We start from the raw sequence: 21,753 nt of genomic DNA on the forward strand, positions 1-21,753 counted from the left end.
CTGTTGCCAGACATGGCCTGGCAACACTCTTTGGATGGCTTAGCCAGGGAACTGTCCCTAGGCAAGTGTGGTCAGGTGATGGCTAGAGAGAGTGATGGGAAACAGTCATTGTTTAAATGTGAGGGGATGGCACTAGCATTTTAAAGAGAAATTCTCTTCATTCCTCTTTACCCAAATTCTCCTTGCAATCCTTCAGCAAGGATTGCAAGGCCAGTAACCCTTCATCGTCCTTCCCCTGGAACAGTTAGTGGGCCACGGTTCAAATGATTTAGTTGAAGTAAACTTTATTATCCATCAGGTTCAAGGTGTTCAGACAGTGAAAGTGGCAGAAGTGACATGTAGAGGAAAAGCATGGTTAGTTATAGGGTAAAGTCCCACCCCCCAAGTTAGTAACCCACTGAAATTCTGGCATGAACACCAGAGACAAAAAGTATCAAAGTTTAGACTACAATAGGAAACAATGGCAAGTGAGGAATGAAATCATCCTTGTTCTCATGGCAGATACGATTCAGTCTAGCTGCAACTGACTCAAAGGCCGTCAGCTACAGAAGTGAAAGTTTTTTGGTTCAAAGGAGAGAGAACACAGTGAGCTTCTAAACAACAGGTATTGAAAGGCACTCAACTCTTCACAGTGTCAGGCAATTACTAGGTAACATACAACACACCCATGGCATGTATTGCAGGCTGGTATACATGACAAGTCCATTTCAAATCAATTCATCTTTAATCAAAGAGAAATTCAAAAATAAGAGAGGCAGGCAGGGTGGTTTCAGAATATCAGTCTGTAGATGCTCTGAGGCAGGCAATGTCTTCTCAAACTTTCCCATGCTCCTTCTGGACCATCCCACGATCTAGCAAGAGAAATGAAAGATATATCCCTCTTTCAAAAGAGAAAAAAAGAGAGCAAGAGGAATACATGGCTATGTTCACTAAAGAAGTGAACTTTGGGCATAGAAATTCCCTTCTCAGGAACAACACTAGATGTCACTAGAAGCACTTTTCATCCATTTTGCAAGACCCAGCCTGACCTTGAAAACAGGTCCAGTGCTAAGCTCTTGTGAGTCATAGGGTTGCTAACTACAGGCTGGGGAATTCACTGAGATTTGGGGACAGAGTCTGGGCAGGGCTGCATTTGGGAAGGGGAAGAAGCACAGCAGGGATTTGGTGCCATAGAGTCCACAGTCCAAAGCTGCCATTTCCTCCAGGGGAGCTGTGCTCTATAGTCTGGAGTTCAATTGTATTGTGGGAGCTCTCTTCACCCCACTTGGAGGTTCCTAACCCTAGTGGCACAAATTAGAAAAGGCAATGGACAGGGCTGGATTAAGCCGTGAGGCCCTAAGCCGAGTCAGGTTTGAGGCCTCATAGGATTGCCAGGTCCTCTCTCTGTCTCGTATGCCAGCATCCATGCCACTGTTGTGTCAAATGCCATTATTGTGTTCTGCAGGCATCCATGCCATTGTTGTGTCAAATGCCATTATTGTGTTCTGCAGGCATCCATGCCATTGTTGTATTCTGCATTTTATACAGAGAGTGATATATGAGATATATACAGTGATATATATGTGATATATACAGAGAGTAATCCATGCCATCATTGTGTTGTGCATCTTACACTACATCTTAAACTCATACTGCTATAATACCAAAGTTCAATACTGTATCTTATGCATTTTATATAATTCATCTGAAGGTGTCTAAATTGCTAATACTAATTCCTAGAGGAGCAAGTGGCCTCTTAGTTATCTCTAAGAAATATGCGCTTTCATTTCTTAGTGGCCTTGGGCCGAAGCTGCAGCTATGTACTAAAATGTATCTTTTCACAGGAGAGAATGATTCCACTCTGTACTCTGTCTAGACTAAACTGCTTTGTTCCCATGTAACTTTTTCGGTTTCACGCCTGAATGCAAAGGGGCGGGAGAATGTTCCCCTGTATCAGTAGTACTATTGTTTGACTAATTACTTCTACCTATGAGTGCATACCTGAACTGAATAGATCTCTAAATAAAGTATCTTCAACCAATGCATCTGCTTGCTTGCTGTGAGGGACTTGGGGTCTTACTGCCAGGGACTGACACCCTATGACTGACATCCTCCTGGCAGGAGGGGGGAGACCTGGCACTTACCTCCTTTCTGGCTTCATTTTTGCACAATGACATCATTTCTGGTGATGTCATCACATGGGGTGCAGGAGTGTACGCGTGCTTCACAGTGGGCCAATTTGGGCCTCAAATGGGCCCAATTTGGCCCGTTTGGGGCCCAGATTGGCTCACTGCAAAGGGAAAGAGTACTCTCAGGATGGCATGATGATGTCACTCCTGGGAGTGACACTGTCATGCTGAACTGGGAGCGTGTCTGGGAGGCCCCTTCCTGCGCCTTTCCCCCCACTGGCCAGTTGAGTGCCAGGGGGCAGAGAGTGAAAGCGGGGGATCCCCCACCCAAACAGCGGGAATGACATCTCTAATTCCTCAAGTGGTAATTTAGTTTTTTTAAAAAAAATTAAAACCTTGTCTTTAGAGATCCCTCATAATTGGAGACTCTGAACTTTAGCTTCTGCAGCTTGTGTGTAAATTCGGCTCCAGTGACGGAGGGAAAGCACGCCTGGAACAAGAAAAGGGTGTCAGGGGACATTTCTGAAGAAGCAGGTTTCCTAAAAAGCTGCTAAAAGGAAAGTGAGACTTAAACCAATACTGAATTGCTGTCTAGAGAGGAACAGAATGAGTACGCCTATATGTTATTTGTTGGCAAAAAGAGATGGGGGTCAAAGATCATTTTTTAAAGAGACAGGCTTGGGGACTTCAATTTTCATGGGCGGTGATGTTACGTATTTGTTTAAAAGTTTTCCATCTCAGCTTTCCATAAAGCATGCTCATGATGGCTAACAGTACTATCAAAAAGTAATATAATGCTATATCATCTTTGCCCCAACAATAAACCCCACATTTCCAAAAGCACAGTAAAATATAAGACAGCTATACAATACAATACAGAACAGCAGCAACGATCTCTGCTAAATTGCAACATGCCATAACAGATAAATTAGAGATGCTTTGCCCAATTTCACTTCGCAGCAGGAGTCACTAGAACAAATTACCACAGTCACACCAAAATTGCATTTAGCAGCAGATTGTAAGAAGACAGTTTCAACTGTTTGGAGAAATGACATCTCTATTCAAGCCCTTTTCCTTCATTTTAAGTGAGTGGAGAGATAGAATGCTGCAGTTGTTCAGTGCTAAAGGAAAAAAATACTCTGGACTTGCTCAGAGGTGCACTCACTATTGCTTAAGTTGTTCTCCTTAAGACTATGTCATGGAATTCCAGACTGATCTTGAGGTGGTGCCTTAGAGTTCTCTCTCTGTAAAATTTGACCAATATCTTCTAAATGGAATGGCAACATGATGTCTGCCTGACTATATTTTACTCACCTTTGAGCTTTTACCCCAATAGACAGCTGATGGCACATCTAGGCAGCCTTATCCCTTGCCCCACCTGCCAGTCTCTTACCCATCCGCTCATGTAAAGGTGGTAGTGGAGAGTACCCTCAAGTCATAGCTGACTTATGGCAACCCCTGGTGGGGTTTTCATGGCAAGAAACTAACAGAGACGCTTTGCCATTGCCTGCCTCTGCAACCCTGGTCTTTGTTGGAGGTGTCCCATCCAATTACTAACCAAGGCTGACCCTGCTTTGCTTCTGAGATCTAATGAGATCAGGCTCACCTGGGCTATCCAGGTCAGAGCCTCATGCAAAGGAGCACTCCTATTTTGCCTATGAAATGTTGAAGGGCAGGGAAAGGTTTTACGCAGCTTACTCCTTAGAATAGAGGAGTTAGCCGTGTTAGTCTGTAGTAGCAAAATCAAAAAGAGTCCAGTAGCACCTTTAAGACTAACTAATTTTATTATAGCATAAGCTTTCGAGAATCAAGTTCTCTTCATCAGATGCCTGATCAAAACTGGGCAGATACAGAAGAGGAGGGGGAAAGAGAGAGAAAAGGGAGGGGTCATAAATCACAAGAAGGCAGAATGCAATTAGCATAGAGGCAATCAAAACATTCCTTTGCTTGGAAATGTAAACATCTCCTTTTGGTGTGCAGTCAGTTTGTAGCAGTGAAGGTGTCCAATTCCTATGTAGTATAAGCCTTCGGTAACCACAGCTCTCCCTGCCAGTTGCATCTGACAAAGAGAACTGTGGTCCCCGAAAGCCCACACCAGGCGTCACTGGGCTCCCCCAGATCACGCCTCTGTAAAGAGAATCTGTTACCTGTGGTAATGTGATAACCATTCATAGTCTCTATATATAGAGGCGTGATCTGGGGGAGCCCAGTGACGCCTGGTGTGGGCTTTCGGGGACCACAGTTCTCTTTGTCAGATGCAACTGGCAGGGAGAGCTGTGGTTACCGAAGGCTTATACTACATAGGAATTGGACACCTTCACTGCTACAAACTGACTGCACACCAAAAGGAGATGTTTACATTTCCAAGCAAAGGAATGTTTTGATTGCCTCTATGCTAATTGCATTCTGCCTTCTTGTGATTTATGACCCCTCCCTTTTCTCTCTCTTTCCCCCTCCTCTTCTGTATCTGCCCAGTTTTGATCAGGCATCTGATGAAGAGAACTTGATTCTCGAAAGCTTATGCTATAATAAAATTAGTTAGTCTTAAAGGTGCTACTGGACTCTTTTTGATTTTACTCCTTAGAATGCCAGCTTTCTACTTAGGGATGCACTGAGAAAGCTGGTTCATCCACTTGCAGTCTTCTATGGTCCACCCCAGAAAATTCAAAGGAGTGCTTTCTGGCATCCTGTCCTGCCTGAGTACACCCCAGAAACAAGAAAGCAGAAGCTCAACTGATGAGCTTCAAACTGTTCCGTTTACTCTTGCGCAGTTTGGACACACATGAAACTGCATTCTACTGAATCAAATCTTTGGTCCATCAAGGTAAGTATTGTCTACTCAGACTAGCAGTGGCTTTCCAGGATCCCTGGTGGAGTTGTTCACATCATCTACTGCTTGGTATTGAACCTGGGACCATCTCAATGCCAAGTAGAGGTTCTTTCACTGAACCACAGCTCCTCCCCCAGAAAGAGGCGTGAGTGAGAATCTTCCCCTTTGCATCCAGGCAGCCACTGCAAGGGCAGGGGTGCTGCTGCAACGATGCATTCTCTGGGACCTATCCAGTGGTTTGCAGAGTTGCCATCATCTAAGGGAAGTCCCTCCTCCCAATCCATGCCACTATCACTGTTGTCTCAGCCCTTCCTGGGGCAGCTTGGGAGGAGGGCCCATGAGGCAGCGCTGCCTGTAGCCTCCTGCCATTGCTGTGCCATTGCTGTCCATAGAATCATAGAGTTGGAAGGGGCCATACAGACCATCTAGTCCAACCCCCTGCCCAGTGCAGGGTCAGCCTAAAGCATCTCTGACAAGTATTCATCCAGCCTCTTCTTGAAAACTGCCAGTGAAGGGGAGCTCACTACCTCCCTAGGCAGCTGAATCCACTTTTGAACTACTCTGACCGTGAAAAAGTTTTTCCTAATATCCAGCCGGTATATATCCAGCCCCTGATCATTCTCGTCGCTCTCCTCTGCACCCTCTCGATTTTGTCCACATCCTTTTTGAAGTGAGGCCTCCAGAACTGCACACAATACTCCAGGTGTGGCCTGACCAAGGCAGTATAGAGAGGGGCTATGACCTCCTGCGATTTCGACGCTATGGACCCTTTGATACAACCCAGGATTGTATTAGCCTTTTTTGCCACTGCATCACACTGACTGCTCATATTCAGTTTACAGTCCACTCTTACCCCAAGATCCCAGCCCAGAAGTGTATCCCCCATCCAGTATTTGTGCTTCCCATTTTTGTGGCCCACATGTAATACTGTGCACTTGTCTTTGTTGAATTGGGTCCTATTCACAGCCGCCCACTTCTCCAGAGTATTCAGGTCTTGTTGAATTTTAATTCTATCTTCTTGGGTGTTTGCTACTCCTCCCAATTTGGTATCATCAGCAAATTTAATGAGCAGCCCTTCCACTCCTTCATCCAGATCATTGATAAAAATATTGAAAAGTACCAGGCCCAAAACCGAGCCCTGCGGCACCCCACTTGACACCTCCCTCCAATCTGATGAAACACCGTTGACCACCACTCTTTGAGTGCAACCAGTTCCCTATCCACCGATCTGTCCTATAGTCTACTCCACAGTCTTCCAGTTTGCCCATCAGAATGTCATGGGGGACCTTATCAAAAGCTTTACTGAAATCCAGATAAATCACGTCAACAGAGTTCCCCCAATCCAGTAAGCTGGTCACTCGATCAAAGAAGGAAACCAGGTTGGTCTGGCAAGATCTGTTAGGAACAAAACCATGCTGACTTCCCCGGATCACTGAGTGGTCCTTCAGATGCTTACCGATTGATCCCTTTAAAATCTGTTCTAATATCTTCCCAGCAACAGAAGTCAGACTGACTGGCCTGTAGTTTCCCGGGTCATCCTTCCTCCCTTTCTTAAAGATTGGGATAACATTCGCTCTTCTCCAATCTTGTGGCACATCCCCAGTCCTCCAGGAGGCCTTGAAGACGATGGACTTGGTTCTGCAAGTTCTCTGGAAAGTTCTTTCAGCACTCTTGGGTGCACCCCATCCGGCCCAGGGGATTAGTGGAACAGTGGGAGAGGGGAGAGTCTCTGGATCTTATTGACTGATTGCCAGCTGTAGCCACTCAGTTTATATATAGGTGTGTGTGTAAGGTAGTCCAATCCTGAAGCATATGAGATGAGACTAATCAGTTAAGGGCTGGTTTCCTATTCTGGAGACTGCCAGTTTGTAATGGAATCAACTCAGAGAGATAATGAAAGATTGCAAGTTTTCTAGTGCCAAAGTACAGTGTAGTATTTTATAATATATTATTCCTTTTGTACTTTTTTCATTCTTCATGAATATATTTTGTTCTGCTTTGTGTATTCTGTGTGTGTTTTCTTCTTTCTGAAACATTTTACTGTTATTACTTGGTATTTGCTCTCTCCACTTTTTCTTCCCTTCTGTATCCCTTGACTTCTATCTTGATTTCTCCTGCAATATCTGGCTGTTTGGAGGCTAAAATTTTATTTAATATCCTCTCAATCTTATTTGCTTCATTAGTTCTTTCTCAGTGTATGACTAGCCACGTTGCTGAGTCTGCCTGAATGTGTAAAGAACCTTTTTATTTCTAATTGTCTCCCCTCTCCCAGAAATTATTATTAATTTGGAATTAGAGAACCAGTTTGATGTAGTGGTTAAGAGCATGGGACTCTAATCTAGAAAACCGGGTTTTATTCCCCACACAGATTCACAGAATCACAGAGTTGGAAGGGCCATGCACACTTTCTAGTCCAACCCTCTGCCTAATGCAGGATGAGTCTAAAGAATCTCTAACAAATATTCATCCAGCCTCTTCTTGAAAACTGCCAGTGAAGGGGAGCTCACCACCACTATAGGCAGCTGATTCCACCTTTAAACTACTCTGACCTTGAAAATTGTTTTCCTAATATCCAGCCGGTACCTTTGTGCATGTAATTTAAGTCCGTTGCTTCAAGTCCTATCCTCTGCTGCCAACTGGAATCGCTCGTTGCTGTCAGGCCTGCTAGCCGCAGTACTGCCATATTGTTTTCTATGTGATGTCTTTAACTGCTGTATTTTCCAGTGTTGTTTGTCTGCAGGTTCACAGAGACAGCTGTGTTCCCAGGACGTCCTTATCTAACGTGGCTACCCACAGACCTTGGAGGAGTTACGTTTGCATTCCCGAACCTCTGCTTTAGCTAGACATAATGGGGGGGGGATAGAAAGGAGGGTTTGATATATTGCAACATGTAACTAACATGTCATTCTCAACAAAGTTTTGTGTTCAGCCAGAAGCTTTCTTGCCTTTGGATTATCTATGGACACCTGTACTTTGAATATAATCTTTCAATAAAGAACCTTTGACTCAAGAGACCTTGGATTTCTTGCAGCAAGGGGTGGGAGATGAAATCAGAGTAACTTCAACTCCATAGACTGACAGTTGCCCTCCTTCAAATGACAGCCTCTCAAATATTTCAAGAGAGCAATTTTGTCCACATCCTTTTTGTAGTGAGGCCTCCAGAACTGCTCACAGTACTCCAGATGTGGCCTGACCAAGGCAGTATAGAGAGGGACTATGAACTTCTGCGATTTCAATGTAATGCCACTTATGATACAACCATGCACTGGGCAGGGGGTTGGACTAGATGGTCTGTATGGCCCCTTCCAACTCTATGATTCTATGATTCTAACCCAAGACTGAGTTTGCCTTTTTTTGCCACCGCATCACACTGACTGCTCATATTTAGTTTACAGTCCGCTCTTACTCCAAGATCTCTTTCACATACACTACTACCCAGAAGTATATCCCCCATCCTGTATTTGTGCTTCACATTTTTGTGGCCCAGATGTAATACTGTGCACTTATCGATGTTGAATTGCATCAACCGCCCACTTCTCCAGACTATTCAGGTCTTGTTGAATTTTAACTCTATCTTCTTGAGTGTTTGCCACTCCTCTCAATTTGGTATCATCAACAAATTTAATGAATAGCCATTTACCCCTTCATCCAGATCACTGATAAAAATATTGAAAAGTACTGGGCCCAAAACCAACCTGTGTAGCACACCAAAGGATACCTCCCTCCAATCTGATGAGACGCCATTGACCACCACTCTTTGGGTGCGGTCCTCTAACCAATTCCCTATCCACCAAACTGTCCTATAGTCCATTCTGCAGTTTTCCAATTTACCCATTAGAATGTCATGCGGAAAACCTTATCAAAAGCTTATTGAAATCCAGGTAAGTCACATCGACAAAGTTCTCACGATCCAGTAACCTCATCACTCGATCAAAGAAGGAAACCAGGTTGGTCTGACAAGATCTGTTGGGGACAAAACCATGTTGACTTCCCCGGATCACTAAGCAGTTCTGCAGATGCTTACAGATTGATCCCTTGAAAATATGCTCTAATATCTTCCCAGCAACAAAAGTAACTGTAGTTTCTTGGGTCATCCTTCATCCCTTTCTTAAAGACTGGGATAACATTTGCTCTTCTCCAATCTTGTGGCACATACCCAGTCCTCCAGGAGGCCTTGAAGATGAAGGACAGAGGCTGTGCAAGTTCTCTAGAAAGTTCTTTGAGCATTCTTAGATGCACACCATCTGGCCCAAGGGATTTGTATTCATCCAGTGCAGACAAGAGTCTCTCCACAACCACTCTGTTAATGTCAACTAGCCCCCCGTGTCCTGTCATGTCTACTACCATTTCTAGATGGGCTCAAGTTCTTCAGGGCTTCAAGCCCTCCACTTGAAGCCAGCTGGGTGACCTTGAGTCAGTCACAGCTTCCTGGAGCTCTTTCAGCCTCACCCACTTCACAGGGTGCTTGTTGCTGTGGGAATAATAGTGACATACTTTGTAAACTGCTCTGAGTGGGTGTTAAGTTATCCTGAAAGGTGGTATATAAATCGAATGTTGTTGTCGTTGTTATTTGTCTGCCTTGCATAACTCAGTCTGTGTTGTAAATCAACCACAACACTTTTATTTATTTTATCACAGACAGTGCAGTAATACAATTACATGCATCTCATGAACACATTCAGTATCTTATCTGACATCAGTGCACAAACACAGCTCACCATGATTGGCAGGGGATCTTTTGGCTCTGATAGGAAGAATGTGTAGCACGGTTGGGGAGCAGATCTGGGAGACAGAGAGGAAGGGGTGATTTTGAAAAAGTAGCAGCCTCCAACAGTTGTAGAAGTCTATGTGGCACTGGAAGTCTACTGTTCTTCAAGCTAAGTGGCTGTAGTGCCAGTTCCTCCAGCTGCTTTATGTGTTACTGTTTTCTATAAATTCTCCCATAGACTTTACTGTTAAATATGAGTACCCATCATTGCCTGAAAAAGGGCAACTTTATTCTATCTGATATTTGATGGTATCAGCATCCTAGTGGAGTACTGCAATCCTTCTGAGCTTTGTCCAGATAGAAAACTGGGAAGGTTCAGACCTGGGAAGGGGGGTATTTCCATTGAAACCAATGGGAAATGACAAAATAGAATTATGAAAATGAAATGACAATAATGAAAGAAACAGTAATGAAACAAAACCAGGGAGGCCCGCCTAGCCTCAACCAGAGCCAGGGCCTTTTTGGTCCTGGCTCCAACGTGGTGGAACTCTCTGTCGGATGAGACTAGGGCATGGCAGGATTTGTTATCCTTTCATTGAGCCTGTAAGACAGAGATGTTCCACCAGGCACATGACTGAGGTGGGGCTTGCCCTCCACCAGTCAAATAGAGGAGACTGGATCCCTCCCCATTAGATGAATCAACCATCTAGCTTCTTTAAAACTTTTAAATGATAGTTAGGTGGTGAACCCTGTTACTGAGTGCTGCTATCTATTTTTATACCATACTTTTTTGTATTATTTAAACTGTTTTAATATAATTTATATTGTAATGCTTTTATTAAATTTAATCCACCCTGAGCCTGCTTGTGTGAGGAGGGGCAGAATATAAATCCAAAACATAAACACACACACACACACACAAAAACAAAAACAAACAAATAATGAAACAGTCTTTTTGGAAATTAATAATAAAAACAAAAGAAATTCCCAACATGATTTTGTAAACTTCAAATGCAATCAAGGAAAGCGCAGAGACCATTCACAACAGAAGTAACTGTAACTTTCAGGTGCTGCTGAACAACTGATTTTTCTGAAAAGAAAATGGTAACAGTACTTACCAGGTAGTCTTGTGTGGGTGGAAAGGTTCCTCTGCACAGCAAAAATTCAAAATGAAAATCTCTTCCTAACATGAAGATGTGATGATGATGAAAGAAAGCTTCACATACCATCTGTTTGTTAATTTAAACATTTATACCCTGCTTGGTTCCCTCTCTGGGGACTCAAAGAGTCTTACATACAAAATACACCCCTAACAGTTTAAACACTGATTTATAAATAAGACTCTTCTAGTCATGGTACAAAGTCATTCTGGGCTGATGCTGGTTCCGGCAGAATGGTTCACTCAGAGTCATAGGATAAGGACCAAGCACCAAGGCCTCTCACCATGCGATTATTAAAGGTAAGCCCCATAATGCACAAGCCTGAAGCTGCAACTGCAGTAGACTTCACATGGCTGAATAATCCATGCAAATCAAAATTTTAAAAAATTCCTCCCAATAGAAAAATTAGCACATAAGGGATCCTAGATTCCTCTTTCTGTGTGAAGGGAACCACAAAATAGCAGAATGCCAACACTGATTATATAAATATATATATTACTTCTTTTAAAATAAATTTCTTTCCCTTTACATCCTTCTTAATTCTGTACCTACAGACTAACTAATATATTACATTAACTATTTATGAATGCCACAGTTGCAAGTTCCATTTTAACCTCTTCCTGCGACAGAAAAGGTTTATTAAAGGGTCAGCTGGTTTGTGTTTTCACTCTCTGTCATATTTAGTGTACCCTTCGACAAGCATCTGTAACTGTTTTCCAATTTTGTTTTATCTAATCATTTTTTGTGTTCCACCAGACCTTCTATTCATTTTATACCTTTTAACTTCCATTGAGCTACCATCCCAATCTGCTTGTCCACGTGCCCCTTGGACCCCTGCCCCTCATGGCTGGTTAAGGCCAGTGTTGATGGACTGAGGGCCCCATTGGAGGCTATCATCAATTTATCGTTGAGCTCTGGGGGTTTTCCCAGGGCATTAAAGGAAGCCATGGTGAGGCCTCTTCTGAAAAAACCAACTTCAGACCCCACTGATCTGCCATTTATTGCCCAGTCTCAACACTTCCGTTTCTGGGTAATGTGATTGAGCGAGTGGTGGTGGAGCAGCTACAGGGTTTCCTGGAAGATGCATCAGTCCTGGACCCATTCCAGTCCAGTTTCCACCCAGCCCATGGGACTGAGACAGTGTTGGTCACCCTTACAGATGATCTCCGTAGGCATCTGGACCGGGGGGGGGGTTGGCACTGCTAGTATTGCTAGATCTCTCAGCAGCGTTTGACGTGGTTGACCATGATCTGTTGACCCACTTATCAAGGAGTTCACACACACACACCCATTTAGCTACTGTTCCAAGTGTTACCACAGCCCTCAAACTCTGGCAGCTCCTGGAGAAGGTTGAATACTCTTTATTTGTTTGGGTTCTCAGTCTGGAGGATTTTGCACATGAATGGTCAGACACTCAAACACAAGACTTGCACAAACAGATGTTTTATTAACTCAGAGGAGCGTACGCAGATGGCAGGAACCACTCCTTTTAAGGCACAAACAAGAGACATTAAAACAACAAACAGCTAGACTACTCTTTACTATAGCTAACTAATTGAAAATATAAGCTTGCTAACTTGCATTTCTGAAGAGGCTTGAGGCTCATACTCACAAATCCATAAACCATGCCAGGCAGGTAGTCATCTCAGGCCTGATCTGGAGCAAAGTCTCTCACATGCTAACATAGCATGGAATGATCCGACAACATCTCAGTGAGTGCATGTAGTGTAGTTGCGTGTCATTAACAGCAAGGAGCCATCTTTTCAAAGATTGCCAGCCAATCAGAGGCACCTTGTAATCAGCATTGCTAGGCTGAGAAGGCGTGCGTGCAGAGCCAAAGCTCCCTTGTCTCTCAAGGACACCCTTCCTAGGCACCAGCTCCAGGTGCAATTAATTACTGAGCTGCACACTCCACTCCTAGGGTGTCAGGCCAAACTGGGCCTGTAAGAACTTAGAAACTTAAACCAATATAGGCAAATGGGCTCACTATGGCTCTGCTAGACATCCCCCCCCCCAATTCTCCAACAGGGTTGATAAAGCATGGTGAAGAATTCAACCAAAGGCAAAATAGCCTCTGAGCATATAGCAGCTAGCACGCAGGTAAACAGTAATTTCTACGTAACTGACAACATGGGTTATCATTACAGAGGTAGCATTGTTAGCAGCAAATTAAAATACACAGTTAAAATGTAGCAGGAATACAACAGGTTACAGAATACAAATTACAGGTTACTGGATTGTTCAGGATGCAAACACATTATTTTCAATACAGCCTCGATTAACTTCTCCATGACATCTGGACAAAGCATCAGCTGAAACATCATCCTTCCCCTTAATGTACGTTATCTCAAAGGAGAAGTCCTGCAGGCTTAAAGGCCACCTTATGACTCTGGGATTTGTCTCCTTCATCCTGTGAATAAATATGAGGGGATTGTGATCTATTTCAAGATGAAAATGAGTCCCTCTTAAGTATCTTCTAAGTTTGTTGAGACCCCAAAACAAAGCTAATGCTTTAATTTCATGCAAATTATGCCTCTTCTCTCTAGGCCAAAGTTTACGACTAAGGCACACTATTGGACAGAGACAATTATCTAAGCCTTTCTGAAACAACAAAACCCTTATCCCATTTTTTTAATCATTTATTCTTACCACAAAGGGTTTAGTGTAGTTAGATGGTTTCAACTCAGGGGCACATGCTAGGTGTTGTTTAGTATGAGACAGCAAAATGCCTTTAGCAGGCGCTCAGGTCTTATAATTATTGTTCTTACAGGAAAAAAGTTCCATTTTACATTCTTCAGTGGCTTCAGTCTCCTCCCCCCTCCCCCTCTCTCTCCAACAAGCGAAGCTGGGGTGATGGACATTCCTGAGGTGGGGGCTGCTTGACTTTCAGCTTGCCGGCCACTGTTTTCAGGCTGCTCTACAGCAATCTCTTGCAAAGTCTTTTCCTTGCTTCCGGTGATAACTGGAAACTTTTTTTTTGTTTTTTGAAAAATTTTTATTGGGTTAGAATCCATTATTTCCACATTTACATTCAATTTTCCCCAATTTTTTCATCTCTAACCCCCTCCCTTTCCCCCCCCCTTTTTGTTGACTTCCAACAGCTTTCCAACCCTTTGTCCCCTTTCCCTTACTTTTATTAGCTTCCTCTATCTAAAACAAATATATATTCTCCATTATTCTAAGCAGTACATCCTTAACTATTTTTAACATTATATGCCCAAACTGTAAGCCTTTGTTTCCATCTTAGATAAACAATTTATCCCAATTTTTCAATTTCAGGTATTTCTATATATCATAAACCATATAGATCATACGTTCGTTTATATCAAACAATTTGACTTATTCTCTATATATATTACTCATTCTATCTTTTTATAATAGTTCTATATATCTCTCCTCACGTAGTCAATCAATTTGACCCATCTATATCTTCAGACATTCAGTTTGGTACAAAACTTGTCAGAAAAAAAAGAAAATATTGTTAGTTAATCGCTCCTTATATTTAGTCCTTATAATTAATTATTTTCTCTATGTTCTGTTTGTTAACCTATATATATCTATATATATGTTAATCTAGTAATCTGACTGCTTATTAATTCACATTTATCTCTTCTCCCCCCGGTAAAGTCTCCCCCCTCTACTTCAATACTTCAGTAGTTCTCAAACTGCCACAGTTTTCCTCCCACCTCCCATTTCTTCTCCAGGTATTGTTTCAGCTTCTCCCAGTCTGTGTTGAACTGCCCTGAGTCCAGATCTCTCAATTTTCTTGTCATCTTGTCCATTTCAGCCATATACAGCAATTTGTAAGTCCAATCTTCAATAGTTGGCACTTCTTGTACTTTCCATTTTTGCGCATACAAAAGTCTAGCTGCTGCTGTCATATAAAATATCAACGTCCTGTGTTGGGCTGGAATTCCCTCCATTCCCAAGTTCAGTAGCAGGAGTTCTGGGTTCTTATTAATTTGAAATTGTAAAATTTCACTCATTTCTCTTATTATTTCCCCCCAGTACTGCCTGGCTACCTCACACGACCACCACATATGATAGAGGGAGCCCTCATGCTTCTTACATTTCCAGCATTTATTAGAAGTATTCAAATTCCCTAGCGCAATCTTCTTTGGTGTCATGTACCAACGATAGATCATTTTATAAATGTTATCTTTGATATTAATACATGTCGTTGTCTTCATTGTAGTTTTCCACAAGTATTCCCATGCCTCCATTGTTATTTCTTTATTAAAGTTTATAGCCCATTTCACCATTTGTGTTTTAACTATCTCATCCTCGGTATACCACTTCAACAGTACTTGGTATACCTTGGATATTCTTTTCTTATCTTCTTTAAGAAGGGTCTGCTCTAGTTCCGAATTCTCTATTCGTATACCTCCCTTTACAGAGTCCGAATTATATAAGTCTCTGATCTGTCTATACTGGAACCAATCGTAGTTAGGTGATAGTTCCTCTTGTGTCTTTATTCTAAGTTTGGATGCTTCAGTTTTAGTTATTTCTTTATACGTTAAACATTGTTGTTCATTATCAACAGCTCTCGGGTCTATCACCTCATATGGAACCACCCACAAAGGGGTTCCTTCTTGTAGATAAATTCTGTACTTCTTCCAGATTATGTATAGACTTCTCCGAACAAAGTGATGCAGGAACATCGAGTTGACCTTTACTTTGTCATGCCATAAATATGCATGCCATCCAAATATTTTTTTATATCCCTCTAGGGCTAATAGTTTCTTGTTCTTTAATGTCATCCATTCTTTCAACCAAACTAGGCAGATTGCATCATGATAAAGTCTCAGATTGGGCAGTTGCATTCCGCCTCTTTCCTTTGCATCTTGTAAAACTTTCACTTTCACTCGAGGCTTCTTGCCTGCCCAAACAAAATCTGATATTTTCCTCTGCCATTTTTCAAATTGTTTGGAGTCTCTGATGATTGGTATTGTCTGTAGCAAAAACATTACTCTTGGTAACACATTCATCTTAACTGCTGCAATCCTGCCCAACCATGACAAATTCAATCTATTCCATTTAATCAAGTCTCTCTCTATCTGAGTCCATAGTTTTTCATAATTGTTTTTGAATAGATCTATGTTCTTTGCAGTTAATTCGACTCCCAAATATTTCACTTTACTTGTTACTTCACAATCCGTTGTTTCCATTAACAATAGTTGTTTCTGCTTAGTCATATTTTTGCATAATATCTTTGACTTCTTTTTGTTAATGAAGAAACCTGCCAAGTCTCCAAACTCCTTGATCTTATCTATCACTCTTGGCATGTTCTCCAATGGGTCCTCTACAATTAACATTATGTCATCCGCAAATGCTCTGACCTTATATGAATAGTCCTTTATTTTTATTCCACGAATTTCATCATCTTGACGTATTTGTATCATCAGAATCTCCAATACTAAAATGAACAACAATGGAGATAACGGGCAACCTTGTCTTGTTCCTTTACTTATCGTCAATTTCTTGGTCAATTCATCATTCACCACAATTGCTGCAGTCTGGTCTCTATAAATTTCCTTAATTGCTCTGATGAATCTTTCTCCCAATTGTAGCTTTTCCATAGTGGCAAACATAAAGTCCCAGTTTAAATTGTCAAACGCTTTTTCAGCGTCAACAAAGAAGAAACCAACCTCTTTGTCACAACGCTTGTCATAATATTCAATAGCATTGATCACTGTCCTTAAGTTGTCTCTTATTTGTCTGTCTGGCAAAAAGCCTGCTTGTTCCTCCTCTATGACTTCCGAGAGCCACCCCTTCAATCTCTCCGCCAATATCTTCGCAAAAATTTTATAGTCATTGTTGAGTAGCGATATAGGTCTATAATTTTTCACATTAGTCAGGTCTTGGCCCTCTTTTGGGATCAATGATATATTCGCTTCACTCCAAGTTTCTGGAATCCTTTGATCCCTTAAAACCCCATTCATCACCTCTTTTGGGAATGGTGCCAGTTCATTAGCCATTGTCTTATAGAATTTAGCCGTAAGTCCATCTGGCCCTGGCGCCTTTCCTAGATTTGCAGATTGTATTGCCTTACTTATTTCCTCGTCAGTTACTTCACTATTCAACTTATTTCTCCAAGCTTCCGAGATTTCTGGAAGTTTGGTTTTCTCCAAATATGACGCTATTGATTCTTTGTTTACTTCTTTTTTATTATACAGCTTAGCGTAAAATTTATAAAAGGCTCTACTAATGGTAGCCTGCTCCAAATACGTTTTGTTATCTTCGCAAATTTTATTTATTATCTTCTTTTCCCTTTTCTTCTTCAATTGCCATGCCAGGTACTTCCCAGGTTTATTAGCACCCTCAAACGCTTTTTGATTCAGTCTTTTGAGATTCCACTCCAATTCTTTATTGCTCATTGCTGTTAGCTGTTCTTGAAGTATTTTAATTTCCTGGTATACCTTCTTTTTCCCTGGTCTCTTTTTTAGCTGTATTTCTTTGGCTTTTATTTTCTCCTCAATCTCTTGTCTTTTCTCCTCTTTCTTCTTTCTTGCTCTACCATTTAAGTCCATTAGTATGCCCCTTACAACCGCCTTGTAAGCATCCCAAACTTTATTGGTTGGTACTTCTTTATTCACGTTGTATTGTATAAAAAACTTTGTCTCTCTTCTCAGTATTTCCATATTCTCTCTTTCCTGTAACAAGTCCTCATTTATTCTCCATGCTTTCCTTTTTCTCTTTTTTCCAAATTTCCACATAATTGGGTTGTGATCTGAGCCTACCATAGGCATTATTTCTACCTCCTTAGTCCATAATGCTAAGTCTTTTGAGGCCCAGATCATATCAATTCTTGATAATGTAGAATGCCTTGCAGAATAAAAAGTAAACTGTCTGCTTTTAGGATATTCTCTCCTCCATACATCTTCAAGAGTCTCTTGTTGAATCAACTCAAAAAAAAGCTTTGGTAATAGTCCTCTTTTCTTTTGTGCCGTTGTAGTCTTTTTGTCTAGTTCCAAGTCTGTCACTCCATTGAAGTCTCCAGCAAGAATTATCTGGTCGTATGCAAGATCGTCTAAATGCTTCCTTAAATCCTCAAAGAAGCTTTCTTTTGCACCGTTAGGTGCATAAAGTCCGACTACCAACACTCTCTTTAAATTCCAAATACATTCCACTGCTACAAATCTAGCTTCCACATCTCTCATAACAAATTTTGGCTGTAGCTCCTCTTTTATATACAACACCACTCCTCTTTTTTTCTTGTTGGAGGCCGCTACATATTCTTTGCCCAATTTTCCAGATTTTAAATATTTTACATCCTGCTTTCTGATATGGGTCTCTTGCAAACAAACAATGTCACATTTTTGTTTTAGTAGCCAGTGAAAAGTATTTTTCCTCTTATTCGGTGAGTTTAGTCCATTTACATTCCAAGATAATACTTTACACTCCATACTCATGATCTTGTTGGTAAGTCTTTTTCATTGTCCTTAATAAATCGCTCCATCTCTCGCTCAGATCTGATGCGTTTTTTGGCCCCTCCAAACTCAAAGGACACTCCTTCCGGTAACTCCCATCTGTACCTGATTTTCATGTCCTTCAAAATCTGAATTAGCACTTTATATTTTTTCCGGTCCAGTAACACTGATCTGGGCAGTTCCTTCATTATAATAATCGTCTTGCCATCAATCTCCAATGGATCTTGAAACTGTTTTGTCACAATCCTCTCTTTCATATTTCGTGTTGTAAACTGCACAATCACATCTCTTGGTAGTTTCCTCTGGGTTGCTATTCTCGAATTCACACGGTATGCCACATCTAGGATAGCCACAACTTCCTCCTCCTCCTTCCCCAGGTACTCAGCCAACACCTCAGTCATCTGTTCTTGCGCTGACTTTCCTTCCACTTCTGGCAAGCCACGAAAACGTAGCTGCTTCTCCATATGTTTAGTTTCTGCAACTGACATTCTCCCCTTCACCAATCTCATCTCTGTTTGTTGCGTGTCTGCTAAATTCTCCATCGCGTCTTCTACTGTTTTAACTCTCTGCTGCGTTCCTTGTAATTCACTTCGTATTGTTTCCATACCTTTTTTCACTTCTGACAGCTCCGATTTTACTTTCTGTGTAACCTCTTTAACCTCTTTTATCAGCTCCAATTTCGTGTCCTTAAGTTCTTTAATCATATCTAAAAGTTTTTTGTCCAGGTTTTTATCCAGGTTTTCTATTGCCGATTGCCACTCTTTTTTTGACATCGTGGGGCTTGCTTTAGCTCGCTCCCACGAATCCGCTCTCTTCCTTAACTCCGTGGCGTAAAATTTAACGTTTTTCTATTTTAAATGTCCCGGTCTTCTTATAGAAATTAAATTTTAAAGAGTCCAAAATGTCGGGCGTCTTTTCTCTATGGTTTCTCTATGATTTTGTAATCCAAGATGGCCTACTTCCTCTTCCGCTGAAGCCGCGACCCTTCCCTTTTCAAAAATGGCGATTCCCTACTTCCTGCCCTCCAGCAAGGGCCGCTTCTCTCCAGCCACTCTATTGTTATTACGCACTTCCTGTCTCCCGTCTTCCCACAGCAGATCTCGCGATGGTGTCTTTTTCTCACAGCTCCAAAGCCACAGGTATTCAAAACAATAGTCCCATTTCTTTAATAACTTCTTTAAACTTAGTCTCTTTTTAAATTCAATTCCTGCCGAGTCTTCCCCTCCTTTTCACTAGTCTGTTGCAGTTTAAAAATCTACTTTTTTTCCTCTCTGTTTTTATCAATCTGTCCCGTCTCAGAAGATAATGATCTTTACCTTCTCTTCACTTTTCTCGGGTTGTAATCGCTGTTTCGATTTTAAGTTCTCCTCTCAGCTTCTTCCCCCAATCGATGCTTGGGTATGTAGGTCTTATGCCAGCCGAATTGGCCCCAAAACTGCCGCAGAGATTATAGCCGACCCGTCGCAAGGTGGGACCTCAAGGATCGGGGGGAGACTCGTTGTATAGAGCCCCCCCTCGTCCGAGATCTAGCTCACCCTAGGGTCTTGAGCGTTCTTTGCCTGCTCCCCGCCTGAGAGCAGTCGGCCGCGGGCTATTTTCACCCCGCCGGCTGGTTAAAACGGCAGTCCAGTCAGCTCCGCAAGTGGAGCTGCGTTAGACCTCCATGGATCCCAAACAGGAAGTCGATAACTGGAAACTTTTTAATAGCAGTTTGCAAGAACTTAGTCCTTTTTCTTGGTATTGGAAACTGCTGGTGGCATTTTTGTTCTTTACTTTCTGCAAATTCCTTCTCCACCCAGCAGTCAACTTGCTTCTGACTCAGGTCCACTGGGGCACATCTTCCCCTACGACCCAGCATCCAAACCGTTCTCACGTGAATCCTATCTCTCCCTTCTCATGAGGCAGCTTGGGGCAGGCTCTGGTCCCTCCTAGATTGAATAACTTGGGCCGGCCACTTTCCTCCCACAGACACACGTCTACTCACGAGTTGAGGCTGGAGTATCTCTCCAGAAGAAGCAACAAAATCAGGAGTACCTGCTTCTTCTCTTTGTTGTTGTAAATCCCAGTCTTCCTCAGGTACATAGTCCTGTGAGAGCTCAGCTCTCTGAATTCTGCTGGAAATAAAATGCATTCTACGCTGCCATGGTCCCAACTTAAACTGCAAATCAGGACCGTGGGAGAACACGAGTCCTGGCCGATTGCAATTAAAACACACAGTTTCTCCCTGTCTTGGCCTCTGCCCTTCCCCACTCTTGGGCTGCCTCTGTCCTGGAGTTCCAGGTTACCACTCCTCTTTAGCTACCTGCTGACCCAAGGGATTCCATTCCAAATGACCGAGAACCAACTTACAGTTCAGCCAAGAGAAGGATGCTTCCTGTGTATTATAGCAGTAGTTTATTTAAGTTGCTGTAAAAGCAGTCATCTTTCCCCTTTCCTCATGGGAGATGCTCAGTACAGACAAAGGGAGGAAGAGTGGTTGTAAAACATCACACTAAAAACAGGAACAAGGTCATTAAGGATTCAAATATCCCTCGTCTTGTTGGTGGGAGTGTAAACTACAATTCCCAGCATTCAAAGCCTTAAAGAGGCAACACACATTTCTGATAGAACTAATACAAGTGTCTAAGCTGTGGCTAACAGCACACCCTCCTTCCTGTTTCAGACACAGGCAGAGGTCGAGGCTTCAGTGTTGGAGGAGATTTATGGTATAACTCACTCTCTTGGCGTGCTGGGGCATGCGTGCTCTTCTGACCAGACTGATTTTGCCCTCAAATGTTTGGGGCCAAAATCAGCCCGCTTACTGTGTTGTGCCATGCTCTATGATTTCCCCTGATCTCTATGGTAAACCTGAATAGAGACTGGGAAGATATCTAGACTGTTGTATGATATTGCTACATTATTTTCAGGTACCTAGATGAAAGTGACTTTGGAGTATTGTGTAACCATTTCTCATCCCATATTCATCATTCATTTGAGCACCAATGGCAGACAGGGAGCATTAGAGGGGGTTTATGCACTACAGGCAGGCATATGGCAACCCTAGTCCATGTCAAGCCCTGTTGCAATACTTCAGGAGCTTCGTTTGGACCTATCCATCAGTTGTATGGGTGCAGGAGGGAATACCATTCCCTTGGCCCATACAGCTGATGGCTTGGGCTGAGACCCTGTGGCGTCTCATTGGGCTGCAGCTTTTTGGATGGCTTGGCCTAAGAACTAGTCCTTGGCTCTGGAAAGGTAGCTTCACTGATACATGGAAGTGAGAAGCATTGGGAAATGTGCATTATCGCCATGGGGGGGCCAATGTAGGAGATGCTGCTTTGCATCTCAGGGGCTCACTCTTTTCAGCCCTTTCTGTGTAACCACGGTGAAGGCTGCAGCAGGGTGAATTTGCAGTTTGTGACTGATCTGTAAAAGAGGCCGAACTTCTACCAGAGGCTGACCTACTTTCAATTTCATTTGTGTTTCCGCTGGTACCTCTCGACAATTTTTAAAATTGGATGCAGATTTGGAGGCTCAT

This window comes from Eublepharis macularius, chromosome 18, assembly GCF_028583425.1.
Source record: "Eublepharis macularius isolate TG4126 chromosome 18, MPM_Emac_v1.0, whole genome shotgun sequence".
Taxonomy (NCBI): Eukaryota; Metazoa; Chordata; class Lepidosauria; order Squamata; family Eublepharidae; genus Eublepharis; species Eublepharis macularius.